We start from the raw sequence: 12498 nt of genomic DNA, 5'->3' as shown, positions 1-12498 counted from the left end.
CGGGGGGGGTGGGGGGCGCCGAAGTCTGTATGGAATTACCTGCGCCCGCGGCGGAGCTGGCAGCGCTGGATGGATGGGCGCCGCGTCCGCGGCACTCGCGGCCAGCTGAGCCCCAGGAGTAAACACGGGGCTTCTCCGGCCGAGTGCGCAGTGTGGTGACCGGCACTCGCCTCGCTGACTGATCGCACCGGAGGAATATTTCGGGAGACTCCTGTGGGTAAGGTCATTTTATCCAGGCAAAAGCCCGGCATTGCTAAACTTGGTGGCGGGTGACTGAAATGGGCACTTTCGGGATTGCTGCATTACCCTGATGCGAGGGGCTCCAGCCGCTATTGGCAGTTGAGTGGAATAACTGCAGTAGGTCTTCTGGTGAGTGCTTTTTGCGATAAATTAAAAAAAAAAAAAAATCTCCTCCCTCTGTATTCATGCATCCTCTGGATTTGGGAGAGTACTGCAAGAGCAAGGAGTCTTTAATTTTCCCTCTTTTTATTTTTTATTTCCCTGGTCGTAATATATTTGACTGGAAAGGGTATGTGACAGCAAATAAGCTCTCTGTGATGGAATCTAATTAATATGAGATCGGATCCTATCCTCTGCTTAAACAGATGTTTCCAACTCTGTGCAGCGTTCTGCTGCATTTCATAGCTGCAATGGAGGTAGAGAAAAATCTGCTTTTCAAGTTGTTAAACTTTAAGGTGGTGATCCTTATTGATCGTGGTACAGTGCATTGGTGCTAAAGGGGTTAAATGCCATTGGTAATTTGGGATTACAACTGTTCCTGTAAATCCTGCAAGGAAATTATAAACTGAGGGGCGGTAAGGACAAAATCCCCTCAGCTTCATAGTAGAGAAATACCATAAATGTCACTAGTCCGAAAATATCTCATCCAGCTGCTCTTACAAAATATCTTTTTTACCCAATAACTTACCTACTGAAACCTCGGACCACGTGTATGGGAGTTTGGAAGATGTGCAAACAGAGATGCTATCTTCGGTATTTCATACATACATGCATCTGGCTGAAGGACTGTGTGGGAATTCATTCCTGTTACTTGTGGTGTGAAGCGAGACGAGAGAAAAAGGAAAGATCATCTTCTTAAGAACAGAAGCGAGTGAGGGAAGCACTTGAGCCTTTAAAGATTTAAAGGGATCCGAGCAATGCAGATTGGTATTCTCTCTCTGCAAAATCAGTTCTGATAAGAGGGAATGGGGGAAGGTTGAGGGAATCGATAGTGATGACGTTGTGCAGTGCAATGCACTGCAATGCTAAAGTTACATAGTGTGTGCGAAAATATGTACCCTTATGTACTGCTGGTGAGTTCATGCATAATGGATGGAAGAAGATATGCAGATCTGTCTGTAGGAAGATGGATGTATTTGTGCAAAGACGGTGATTATGTAACTTGATTACATCAGTGGCATCAGTCGCCGATAGTAGAATAATATGCTCCTATAGCGTATCGATCACTTGGCTTAACTTTGAAGCGCTCCCGACAGCGAGGGATGGAGACCTGGGCAGAGGAGGGGAGATCCTTGCTCGGCTCATGACAAGGGGTTTGCCTCTTGCAGGCTGCCTTTTGCATCAGCGTGCTGCTGGCGGAGTTTCCCCGGGACAGGGAGTTCACGGAGGAAGAGGAGGAGGAGGGGGAGGCTGGTTCAGCCACACCCGGGAGAGGCTCCCGAGGAGCCCCGGCAAGGCTGCACAATGGTCCCATTGAGCGGCGCGCTGCTTTGCAAGGTCACACCGCAACCTGGGACTTGGGTGCATGGCAACAGCTGAGCGGGGGAGGAACAAAACCGAAAATTAAAAGCGATCCTCCTCCTCTCCCCTCGCCGTCTCCTGCCTCCAGGAGCGGCGTTCTGCTGACCTCTCTCCCGGTGCTCGAGGCAGAGCTGTGCTCCTCGGCCGGGTGTGTGCGGCGCCCAGCACAGACAGCGCTGTGTCTCTCTCGCTGTGAGCACCGACTGCTCACGGCTTTGGCAGGGTGCCGCTTCAGTGTGTTACAGTACAGCGTGTGACTGACGTGAGGAAAAAGTATTGTCAGATACAACAGCTTCATACACCTGTTACATTTACAGGAACCGAAAAAGTGGTCCTTTAGCGCATTTCAAGCATCTGAGAAGTGAGTGGGTGAAAAGCAAAGGTGTAACAGGAGTCCCATTGGTTTAACTCAGACTTTTTTAGCAAATTGTCCTCAAAGACAGCAGCATCAGGATATACCTTAATGCCCCTTTTAGAATCCTGAATCACTTTTCCTATCCGTTCAGGGGGAGGAGGGGAAAGAGCACTCCTTGGAAATGGATAAGCTCACAAAGGCACTGCTGAGGGCCCATACCTCTAACACATGCATTTTCTGAAAAATGTAAGCCTGATGAAATCTTAACTCAGCTGAAATGAGTGATCTTATCGTCACTGACCTGTGTCCTTCCCCACTTCACTCTGAATTCATTCTAGCAAAATGTCACTAAAATACTTTTCAGTTAAGAGGTGAGGGCAGTGGGTTTTACATCTGATAAACATGATCTTCACATACCTACTAGATTTAGTGCACTATCAAACTCGCAGTAATTCTACCCTACAGCAGCCTGAAAAATCATTTTTTCCTGCTTCCCTGAAAACATCAGTATTTTAAACTTGGTTCACCATTAGTTCATGACTATATTCATATTTCTGGAGGATAGGTCTGGGCACGCACTAAAAATTCCTGCTAATGCAGTTTAGAGTTTGACATTCATAGAGTATACTGAATAAATTGGAAAAAAAGGATATGAAGTTAACTCTGTTTCCATCCTTCAGGGGTCAGAATAACACTATGGCAACTCCTATGCATTGCTACAGCTCTTACAGTTTTCAGAAATGTCCATTGCATACTCTCTGCCACAAAAAAATTACAGGCATGCTCTTTCCATTGATTCCTTACGGGACCCCTTGTGACACACAGGTTACATACCTGTACCACCCATCCTAAAGGAAAGCACAATTGCCTCCACAAGGTGTTATAAAACACCTGGTGCTGTAGAGGAGCAGGCACTGACAGTGTGGGAATATATCACATGATACATGTAAAGTGGCATGCAGCATGCAAGGATTTGCAAATTCAGGACAATAGAGAATAGTAAGCAACCAAATTTTATTTATAGATTAATTTTATTGTTGTAGTTAGCAATGCCCACTTGGTAAAAAGAGAAGGTTTCAGCTCCAATGCAATATCTCTTCAGTTTGTACCAAATGTAGCTTTTTTGAGAGGAAACTTTCCTTGCTGAAGTAAAGCTGTAAATCACTCGGACAAATGAAGAGAAAATGTGAAGAGAAATATTTACATAAAACATTCCCAGGCTCCAAATCTCAGACCACTGAAAGCAGTGAGAGTTTGGCCACCCACTCCTCGCTATTGCTGGGGAGCTGGCTTTTAAAGAAAACAGCAGTGCATGAAGAATAATCTCAGTACCTTCCTCTGAAAGAGCAGGCTTCTGACCGTCATTGTCATAGAAAACAGTAGACTTGTTTTAGTGCTGACAGAAAAATTTGAAACAGGGCAGATCTTAATGAAACCTTTTTAATATTCAGTGATATTCTTGTAATGTATTCTAAGTACTTTCTGTGGCCATTATGCTGAACCCATGTATTAAGAAAAAAAAAAAAAAAAAAAAAAAAAAGGATAATCAGCTGAGGTTTTCCTTCAGTGTATTTGCCCTTACAGAGAAGTGTTTGGATGTACTTCTGTGTTTCATAACAGCTATGATATTTAGCGGCTGGGGATCTTTTTATTTTTATAGTTCACACTGCATGATAATATATGGCAATTGAAACATGAAGCTCTGATTAATATGATTAAAAACTAGCAACTTATCTAGTGGTGCTGAAGTTGTGAGGTTTAATTATAGAAACACCATTTGTACAGCTAAAGGTAAGGTTGTGTCAGCATTTCTATTATAAACCTCTATCCTGTTTCCATCCATTGTATCAGGGGTCCATGAAATAAGAATTCACAGCAGAGACCATAATGGCTTTTTTAGGTTACTGGCATGGCCTGTCAGGTCAGTAATCCATGTGTTTCTTTAAGTCTTTATATGAAAGTCTACAGCAGCACCAAAGCAGCCATTATTCTCTATCAATTCAAGTATATTATTTTATTTTAAAATGTAATTAAATATGCAGTGATGGACCACAGTGACTTAGTGACTCAGGAGGGATCATTTAGCATATGTTTTTTTTATGGACTTTCATATAGTTTTCATACTCCTAAAACAAAAACAGATGAAATGCCTCAATTAATTCTTTTTGTGACAGTTTAAAATTAATTTGCATTTAGGTGAAAACTTTTGGGGGCCAGGGAGGAAGGAGAGAATAATGAAAGTGAAAATCTGTGGGTTTTGAATGTTAACAGTCAAGCTTTGCATATTCCTCTGAGGTAGTCACGTATGGAAATCCATCCTGCAGAAGGGGAAAATCCTGTGTCATTTGTCAAAGCTCTGTAAGACCAGGGCAAGGAAATCAGGTAGTGCTGGTTCTCTGTTTTAACAGAGTACTCTGTTTTTCTGTCTCACGGTACCTGTGCATTGTAGGCACTCCTAGATCATTTCATGGTGTTATACAGCACACTATTTATGCCTCAATAACTCAGTCTGAACAAACGAACTAAGGGTGTCTGTCTTATTGCTTTATGTCTTTAAAGTTTCATGTTTATAGGAACAGCACACAGACATAATGATAATCCTTAAATAGTCGTAGCAACAACTGCAGCATTTGCTCACAAAGATTTTTAAATTGGGAATGAAGTAGGAGAAAGGGAGAACGTGAAAACATTTAGCTTTTTGCCAGTGCAGTAGATATTGTTTCCATTTTATTTTTTACTTCTGGGAATAATTTAGGAAATGCTCAGTGTAGCTTACAAAAACAGAAACCTAATTCATGTGTTGAGAAGGCCAATACCATCTATACAAATCTATACAATCAGCAGGCAGACAAGGGCTAGTGGTGTCAGAAAGTTTTCTGTTCTCTGGTCCTTCACAGCTGTCCACAGTGAATAGAGCATTGTGAAAGAAGAAGAAGATGGAAACTGCAGAATGGGTTAAAAGGGGGGCAGAAAATCTTGTAAATGTACGGATAATGGTGAAGTATCTTCTCTATCTTCTGAGATGGAGTATATTTCTGTATTCCTCTTGTCTGTTCTTCACTAGGGATACCCAGATACTTACAGTTGTTGCAGTTCCCAACTCTCACTGGCCTTTTTTATTTTTTATTTTTTTTTAAATCCTTATAATCTTCAGTGTAAGTGCCATCAACTTTTTGTTTTCATGCCTGTTTCCAGTCACACAGTGAGACAGTGGTCTCTCAGTTGAGGTAACTACTTGAGGTCTCCTCCATAAAATAATAAATTAATGTCAGGAACATGAGAGAAAGAATGTTTTCTGTTAGGTGAAAAGAGAAGGCTGATAATTTTAGAAAGGACTGATAATTTGCAGAAATCAGACTTTGCTCTGACAAAGTACAAAGCTTTGAATTTCCAATGAGGATCTCACAATGCTCTTGCAAGACTGACACCAAAGGCAGTGCAACTGCTGTGTAAAGCCTCAATGTCTCAGTTTCTACTATTAAGTTCACTCAGTAATGTGTACTTGGAGTATCAGTAGCAATTTCTTCTCAATCCCAACCAAAAACTGAATTTCAGGGAAAATTAACTTGTAGTAATGGGCATCCATTGTCATGTGCAGGGAAAGGCTTCTGCTGCTGGTTAGGAGTGGGCTTAACCAGCTCTGACCTGTCTGAGTTCCCTGACCGTTTGCCTCTGAGTGAGAGCTGCTGTGCCTGGATGGTGTAAGGGACCTGCACGTATATTTGTGTCTGCCTACATCCATTTGACAGTGTGCCTTTATGGATTTGACTCTAAGCTCAGATCATATGCCTCAGGGATAATTCCTACACCAAGAAGAACTGTTGGTATGATGGAAACCTTGGGATAGAGCCACAATGTCTGCACAGGAATGTGTTTGGCCAGGATGCTTTTGTGTGGCACCGATCCCTGGCAGGGATTTTAGCCCTGTGTCTGTCAGGTTGCTGCTCAGTGCACAGAATTGCAGGATGGCAGCAGAGCACAGCTGTTACCATGCAGCACCTTGGCATTCTGCACCTTCGACTTTCCTTGATGCTTTCTGTCTCTTCCCACATTAAAACTTTTCTTTTTTTCCCTCCTCCCCACTTTCCCTCACCCCCAAACTCTTTTGCTCATTTTAGAATGACATAACTGTAAATGCATGGCATTTCCTTTTCAGCAACTTGTGCATATGATGGAGATATGTATATTTGTGTACTTATCTGTCAATAAGATCTGCATATTCAGTATACACAGAGTTTATTTTATTCAACATCTCTTACAGAACAGACAAGGCCTGTGAACTTTCTCCTAGACATTTCTTTGGGGGATCCCATAGCTGGAGGGGGTGTGTTTACACCAATGTTAAATCATGCTGGCTGATATTCTCTCTGCTAATACATATACATTTAGTTATTGTAGAGTTGTAGAATATTCTGAATTGAAGAGACCCATTGGGATCATTGAGTCCAGCTCCTTGGCTCTGTACAGGACATCCCAAGAGTTACACCATGTGCCTGAGAACATTGTCCAAACACTTTTTGGTCTCGGTTCTGGTGCTGTGACCACTTCCCTGGGGAGCCTGTTCCAGTGCCTTACCACCCTTCAGGTGAAAAAACATTTTCCTGATACCCAACCTAAACCTCCCCTAATACAACTTCAGGCCATTTCCTTGAGTCCTGTCAGTGGTCACAGAGAAAATAGATCATTATTGTCACCTCCACTTCGCCTCACAGGAAGTTGTAGCTGCAGTGAGGTTTTCCCTAAGTCTCCTCCTGGCTGAACAGACCAAGTGCCCTCAGTGGCTCCTCATAAGGTTTTCCCTCCTAACCCTTCACTATCCTCATAGCCCTACTCTGGATGCTCTCTAATAGCTTTATGTGTACTTTCAGGGGTCATTTATGTAGCTGGTCCCTAGAGGAGAGCTATGTACGAGTGCACACACACAAATGCCTGTGCCTACATGTGCCTGTGCATACATACGCCTTTACCTGTGCACTTATTCGTGTACCCAAAGGAGGACTGAGAGCAAGCCATAAAGAGGAAATACTCTAGTTATTCCTTATGCTAAATGGAGGAAAACAAGCACCATTCAAATAAGACATGAGACAGTAGCTATTTTTTAGGGTTGATTTAGTATTTATTTTTTAATGATTTTTTAATGTAAATGCAGCATATTTCAAGACTACAAATGTATTTTGGAATGCCAAAGCTGAAGCACACTTTGAAAGGACTGTCAAAGGGCTATATGGTATCAAATGTAATTTTTGAAATCTACATGGTAAAACTTTGGAAGATACAATCTAAATGTTTCCTGTATATCTCTCCTAACAGAACAAGATACTGTAAAAAATCTTGCCCATTGTTGTGAAAAAGCTCAACCAGGTTATTTTCTCAGTTGACAGAAGAAAGTTTTATAGGTACTATAAAATAAATGTAAAACTTTGTGTAGTATTTCTTGTATAACACTTAGAAACTCTGCTCTCTTCACTCAGTATGAACAATCTGTCTTCCATATGAAAAGATTCCCATGTGAAAAAAGGTGAAGGTTTTGTTTTATTCAGAAAAAAGAAGACAAATTATGGAAGAACAGGTGATGCAGGAATATTGAAGGCTATGGAAAGATTCTTTGGCTTATCATATATATTGTTTTCCTGATGACCAGTAAAATTTAATTGTGGAAAATGTGAAATGAGTGATGGAAAGCACTCCTTAACATAGTTCATTCAAATCCTTTATATCTTATGGACAAGGATACAGTGAAGAGAAAGCTCTAGTAGAATGTAATAATTTGATAAAAACAGAGATTTGAAGTGTAGCACTGTAAGAGATACCTAGGTAAGAAGATTGTCAGACTGTGTAAGAGATAGTTTGAAGGCTGTCACCGTGTATACCCCAGTTATGGTGTAATCAGTGGATGTGTCTGTGATTCCTGAAGTGTTAGAGGATGCTTCTTCCAGAGGATTTGCTGCTGGCTTCCCTTGGAGGTCTGCTGTCTGACTAGATGGATTATGTGTTCTTGAGACTATAGTTCTTCACTCTGTTCATTTTATAAACCCAGCAATTGTAGTACTGGTTAATAAAGGTTTTATTAATATTGACTGAACACCTTAATTTTGCTGTTTAAGTCCTCATTACTAAAGTCCTGGTCCAAAACACAGTGATGGAAATGGAACAAAGCCTACTGCACTCTGTAGGTATTGGATCAATCTCCAGCTCTATCATCTAATTTCCTAATTTTCATTATTTTCTGTGGGAAAAAACCTCCTACTGCTTATGTTTAATAGATTTACATTGATTACGAAAAGAAAATCTTGTAAACTTTAACAGAATCCAATAAAGCTTACTATATTATTGACAGTATAGACAGTCATTAATTTCCATCATTAAGGGATATGCAACCCCCATATTTTGTTCATTCATGGAAAGGAATGTCTAGTTTCTTAAAAGGTTGTTACACCATCTCTGGTCTCTGGTACATTCAATTGCTGTGATGGAAAACTCAGAAAGATTTTTAAAATCAATCACTAAAAATATATGCAGTGTTAGTGTACATCCTGAGCTAGTTCTTTCTAAAAAATTGTCAGGTTAATCAAAGTACAGATAGGTTTCAGTCTTCAGTTAGTTTAACTTTTCATCCTTCATATTGCTTCTTCAGTACTTTATATGTAAAATAATGTATATTTGTTATATATAATATACGTTCTGTCAGAGGACATGGCTCAATGGACAGACACTCTACTTCTCTTTATGGCTGTTCACTTGTAAGAGACCTTCCTTAATTACTGTTTTCTCTTGATTTTGTCCATTTGTAGTGTCACTTAATGCTTAAGACTTCCATATTAGCTAATGCAATGTATGTCTTTTATTTCTTTGGTGTCTGCAGTCAGGCCCTTTCACTAGTTCCAAAAATTGCTTCTCTGTAAAACTTTGCTGAATCTGTCCATACTTCAATTTCTTGTCTCTAAACACTGAAAGACATAAACACATTCTGCCTTCCTGTCTTTTAAAATGCTTCATCTATTTATAATATAAACTCTTTGCTTAATATTTCTATTTTATAATATATAAAGTAGGGTTAGAGTAAAACTTAATGTCAATTTCTTTTTCCTACCTCAGTGAAAATTAAATTTTTTGCCAGCCCTTGGAAATCATAGAAAGTATTTCCATTCTTCCAGCCTCCAGAAAAGAAGTAATTTCCATGTTGGTTGGAGGGTGGATTTTTTAATATTTTTTATTTATTTATCACTTAGATTTCGGGAGGATTGAATCAGAAGATGCCATTTTAGATATAAAATTTTAATGAAAACATTTTCTGCTCAGTAGAAAATTAATCAGGGAAGATATTTTCGGAGTACTTAATGCAAGTTCTTAGCAGAACAGGACTCTCAGCTCAGGTCTTTAGATGCTAAATAATACAAATATGAAAATAGTATTGTGACTCATACTACTGGGGGTGGCTGGGTCAGCTGCCTGTTTCCCAAATACTAATCAGTCTTTTTAATTTGAGATTACTTCACTATTCATCTTATTTTTCTCTGTTGCCATAATTAATTATATATAAAATATGGATGGTCATGAATCAAAGGTAGCTTGTGGTTTTCCTTTCTGCCAGGGTTCAGGTGTAACCCACTTGGTTAACAGAACAAAAATGATAATAGTGATGGGGCTTTCTGGTTTTGTGTTTGCTCTTACTCGTCAAGTCTTAACCCAGTGCCCGGGCTGTTGTGGGAAAGGCTGGTGTTGGTCTCAGTGTGCAGTGAATTAGATGTGGGAATTTTCAAACGTTGGCAGCGAGGTTCTCTCCTTTCCTGCAGAGCGTTTTCCTGTGGGTGCAGAGCCATCACCTGCTGCATGCTCGCAGGTACTGCCTGCCTTCCGAGGAGCAGCTTTCCCAGAGGGAAAATCCTGTTTCTCTGGGAGGTAATCCCAGAGGTGAAGGGACCTCGGGTTTCGTACATGAAACCTTTGCTGTTTTTTTCAGGTCTTGTTACTGGAATTGACAAGCCGAGCTCGGTGCCATCCTTTGGGCTAATTCCAGCTGACGGCTCTCCACCAGGGCTGGACCGCAGAGCTCCGCGGTGACGCCGGCGGCATTTCCCCATCACAGCAGGAATGCCCCAGCCAGCGGGCTCCGTGCCCGCCACAACCTGTCGCCTGGAGACTTGTGGTTTCCATAGCTTTGGTTAATAGAAGACATTTTTGTCTGCTCTGAAGATACTCGTGTTCGCTGATTTGGAATAATATTAAGTGAAGCAAGGGTAAACCGATTTCACACAGAATCTCCTGTCAGAGCTCTGCTTCGTCAAGAATAATATTAGAGTAACTCCAGTGAAGCTGTTTCATTCGGCTTGCCAGATTGAGTCCAATGTGAACCTTCAACATAGATATTATTGCATTAATTTTAATGAATAAAGATCACAGACTTATTTAATTAACATAGCAAAAACCATTGTCAGCAAGCAAAGTTGTACTGCACAGCCACTCTAATGCAATCACAAGAGTATACTTTATGGCTATGAGAATATAATTTTCTTGTTAAAAACCTTTGATGTTTCTTTAAATATATAAAAATACAGGAAATGTGTAAATAAGGTTTGCCAGCCATCTCAAACGCCTCGTGTTAAAATTGATCTTTGAGCTTCGTGTTCATTTTAATGGGTTTCAGATAACACCGATGTATATATACAAGCATATACAGAAATATAAGTAGAGATATGCATGTATATACATAACTTTTGTTGTAACGTTGTAGGTGTTAATATTGAAAACACAACCAATTATGTCAATTTTCGAATGTTACTTTTACCATTATTTTTATCATTTTATTTGCATGGTTAAGGGCTGTTTAACCACTAGAGTTTTACTTTTCTCCTACTTTCCTGCCAGGTCCAACTATATAGAAAATCGTCCTTTGATTTGTTCTTAGGGAATTCAAGAGCATTGTATTGGAGGTTTGCCTACTCCACCAAGACCCATTGTGCAGTCTGACCTGCATGTCTGGTTTAGACCTACAGATGTTTTCCCATGCCAGCTCCCTCATGCATTGCCACAGGAGCTGGTTCAAAGTTTCTGGAAGTCAAGGAGGCAAGGAGCCACCGGTCACCTGAATGGCAGTACCTTGTCATGACAGGACAGGCTACCGGCTCAGTGCTGGTCCTGAATTTACAGGGAGTCTGTGTTTTCTCAAAGGGAAGCTGTGTGCAGTACATCTCGGAGTTTGGCAGGAGCTGCTTGCTGTGTAGATGGCTTTAGACTGCTCTTGGAGTCAAGATTTTAACATATACTTTGGTGATTTTAGCATATGCTTTGGTGTGTTTAGTCCCACTCTGATACAGGGTGCGAAAACAATTGCTTGAAAGCAATATATATTTCTATCTATCTATCTATCTATCTATCTATCTATCTATCTATCTATCTATCTATCTATCATCTATCTATCATCTATCTATCATCTATCTATCTATCTATCTATCTAATCTATCTATCTAATCTATCTATCATCTATCTATCTATCTATCTATCTATCTATCTATCTATCTATCTATCTATCTATCTATCTATCTATCTATCTATGCCAGATTCTACTTTATCTAATAATGAAACCTGAACGTAGGAATACCAATGTATAATGTAGCCCAAAGCGTATCAGGCTGTATCAGTGCCACCTGAAATACATAAATAAGCAAATTTATTGATTATTTGGCATGGACTGTGTTTCTAAAGTCCTCACTTTTATTGTTGTTTTTACTGACCTCTCAGATTGCTCTCAAATAAGCTTTCAACCTTATGCTTTGTTTTGATGAATGAGGATAACTGAATTTTCAGCTATAGACAGTTTACTATAGAATTATCTTGTATTTTTTCTACTGAGACTGGCAAAATATTCTTAGCTTAAAAAGTAAGTTCTTTATTCTCTTACTGGAAATTTATACTATAAAGGTTATTTCAGGATAGAGGAAAAGTACAGTAAAGTATAATCCAGTAAGACGGTGTTCATATAATAGCAATTTTTTGCACCCATAAACTTTATATTCTGTTTTGAGGATTATCTATTAAGGCTCTAATTAAAAGGAAAAAAATGCAACCCTCACAACTTCCCCCTCCAGAGAAAAGGGAAAGGGCACAACAGAAAGAAAAATAAATTTTTTAATGAAATTTAGATACCCATTTATTTAAGTCCACAACTTGTTTTAAAGTACAGATTGTTTTCTGCTTATCTTAGAGGGCAGATAGACCCTCTTACTGTTTAAAGCTTATTTTTAAAATAGCTTCACTATGTAGGTGCACAATTTTGGCTCAGTCCTTATTAAAGACTAAAATTAAACAAGATACACTGTCAAGCAACACTCCTTTAGATGGTCAGAAATAAAGCAGAGAACCATCACTGATTTCAGTATCAAAAT

The 12498-nt window shown here is 39.9% G+C and overlaps 1 protein-coding gene across 1 annotated transcript in view; it reads left to right on the top strand.

Annotated features, from left to right (window-relative positions):
• Nucleotides 1-10: 10 nt before the first annotated feature.
• Nucleotides 11-12498, top strand: part of IL1RAPL1 (interleukin 1 receptor accessory protein like 1) — a 678633-nt gene continuing 666145 nt past the window's right edge. The window contains exon 1 of the mRNA XM_015624648.3: nucleotides 11-217. The gene's annotated coding sequence lies outside the window, so the exon portion shown is untranslated. The remainder of the gene's footprint in view (nucleotides 218-12498) is intronic.

This window comes from Parus major, chromosome 1 (assembly GCF_001522545.3).
Source record: "Parus major isolate Abel chromosome 1, Parus_major1.1, whole genome shotgun sequence".
Classification (NCBI taxonomy): Eukaryota; Metazoa; Chordata; class Aves; order Passeriformes; family Paridae; genus Parus; species Parus major.
Note: the sequence above shows the minus strand (reverse complement) of the source record. Positions and strands in the feature narration are given on the sequence as shown.